The sequence below is a fragment of the Arachis ipaensis genome, chromosome B03 (genome assembly GCF_000816755.2).
Source record: "Arachis ipaensis cultivar K30076 chromosome B03, Araip1.1, whole genome shotgun sequence".
Lineage (NCBI taxonomy): Eukaryota > Viridiplantae > Streptophyta > Magnoliopsida > Fabales > Fabaceae > Arachis > Arachis ipaensis.
The window spans coordinates 120,345,336-120,348,126 of NC_029787.2; positions in this window are offsets into that span (position 1 = coordinate 120,345,336).

Here is a 2,791-nt window from a genome sequence, read left to right on the forward strand (position 1 = left end):
AAATATTATATTTAATTCTATATAAAATAAATATTTTTTATGTTGAATTCTGTACTGAGAGTGGATACAAATTTTGATTATAAAGAATTTTAACAAGTGTCTTCAGTTTCAATATCTATAAATGTGCTGCGAAATTGGGAAAAATCTTTTCTTTTTTTTTGTCAAAAATCTTGGAGAAGATTTTATTAAGTATATTGATATTGATTAATATTTTTGTTCATGATAAGATATTAGTCAGTTATTATTTAGTTTTTTTTTTCTGATTTGTTCATTAACTATACATAGATGGTACTTTGTATCATATTTGTAGAGTATTTGATTATTAAATTTATTATCTTGATATTATTATCATGAATTCTACCATAATATCAGAGCCTTGTTACATTTTTGAACTCTCTAAATTTTTCAATGTTCAAACTCTTTTATGATATTATTCTTTACATGTTTTCCAAGTTTTTCTTTGGCATATCAAGTTCCTGTAATTCGGTTTGAAATAAATAAAGTTTGTGAAATAAAATTCAGTCCATTTTCACAAAAAAAGGATGCACAAATAAAAAAATTAGAAAAGCTGCCAAAATGTGAAAATTATCCAATGCTATTTGCCCTATTTGTAAAAATAAAAAAATAAAACTTCGCCTTCTAATTTTGTATGGAATTTTTATAAAACTAGAACGTAATGATTATTTATGTAATTCTTGTTATTTTTTTATTAAAGAAGTAAATAAAGAACTTTTTGTTTAAAATAAAAAGTATCATTTTCATTATTCTCCAACAAATTTAAATATGGAACTTATTATCAAGACAACTCTTTTTTATTGAACGTAATAATGTAATTATTTGTCATTACTACAAACATTATTTTCAAAAGAAAGTTATTTTAAGATACTAACAACTTCTAACTCGTAAATTATGACACAATATGCCCTTAGATAATTGTTTGACTTATACGTATATCAATTTGTTACACTTTATGAGTTAAATAATTGGAATTATGTGTCCAGCAGTGCATACTTATCTATGTGGATACGTGTCTTTGAAGTTTTTTTTTTTAAGAGTGTTTCTCTTTTTTAAAATAAAAGTTATACCCATAAAAATAGTCAAATAAAACGAAATTTACAAATAAAAGAAAAAGTCATATATTCAATGCAAAAGAAAATAAACATTTTCTATGTTTAATCACGTATTGAAAAGGTGTACAAATATAGAGAATTTTAACAAGTTTCTTCAGTTTCTATATTTACAGATGTGCTGCAATATTGTGAAAAATCTTTACCTTTTTTCAAATTGTTATAGAATATTGGGATATTTGAATATTAATTAAATTGCTCTTGATTGGTACTTTTGTTAATGATGCTAGATGATGCATGATTGGGAGAGGAAGTAGAGGAAATTTCTGTTATTGCATACAAAATGAATGAATCATTACCCATAAATAGGATATTATGCATTTATGATTTAATTCTTTGTTTATTTGTTCATCACCTATAAATAGGTGGGACCTTGTATAATGTTTGTACAGCATTTGAATTGCAAGCTTATTATTTTTGAGTTATAAACATGAATTCTAATATAGTATCAGAGCCTTAGTATCCTCCTTAATTTGCTTCCTGTGCCAACACTTTCATCCGCACCCTATCTCGACAATTCCGTCTGCACCTGATTTTGGTAGTTCTGTATGTCTCCCATTTTAGAAGTTCTGCCTGTGCCCTGTTTTGACAGTATCGTCTGCGCTCCATTTCGATAATTTCAGGTGTGTCCATTTTCATTTGAGCCTTATTTCGATAGTTTATTCTGTGCCCCATTCTAACTGTTTTGTTTACGCCTTATTTTTATAGTTTCGTATGCATTCCATTCTGTTAGTTCAGTCTGTGAGTCATTTTGACAGTTCCGTCTGTATCCTAATTTAATATCTCCATATAATAACATAGGACTAACTAAAATTATTTATATTTTATAAAATGAACTGTTACTCTAAAATGATAAAGTTCAAATAAAATAAAATAAAATCTAAAATAAAATAAGATAAAACAAAGTATAAAATAAAATGCATGCATTGAAATAAAATATAGGTTGTGAAAATGAAAAAGAAAATTCACTCCATTTTCCTAGACAAAGGGTGCGAAAATGGAAAACTAGCTGGTGTTGCAAAAATGAGAAAAAGTATCCAATGTCACTCGCACTTTTGTAAAAATAAGAAACAAAACTCTCTCCTTCATTTATATATGAATGTTTTGTGAAATTATAACGTAAAAATTATTTGCGTAATTCTTGTTAATTTTATTCAAGCGGTAAATAAAGAATCTTTTATTTAAAAAAACACATTATTTTTATTATTCTCTAACAATTTTAAATGTGAAACTTATTATATTCTATTCCAAGACAACTCTTTTACATTTATTTTTTAAGATAATCTAATATATTGTCATTATTATAACATTATCATCAGAAGAAAATCATTTTAATAAGACATTGACTTCTATCGTAAATTACGGGGCAACATACGTTTAGATAGTAGTGTGACCTATAGGTATATTTATGAGTTTGTTACACTTTTTAAATAATTGGAATTACATGTCCATGCTTATCTCTGTAAACATGTATCTTTGAATTTTTTTTTTTGTTTTTAAGAGTGTTTATCTTTTTCTGTAGAAAAAAATATGTTTAAAATATAGCAAAATAAAATGGCATTTATAGATAAAAGAAAAATATTATATTTTTATGATGATCAGAAAAATATTATATTTAATTCTAAATAAAATAAATATTTTTTATATTAAATTATGTGCTAAAA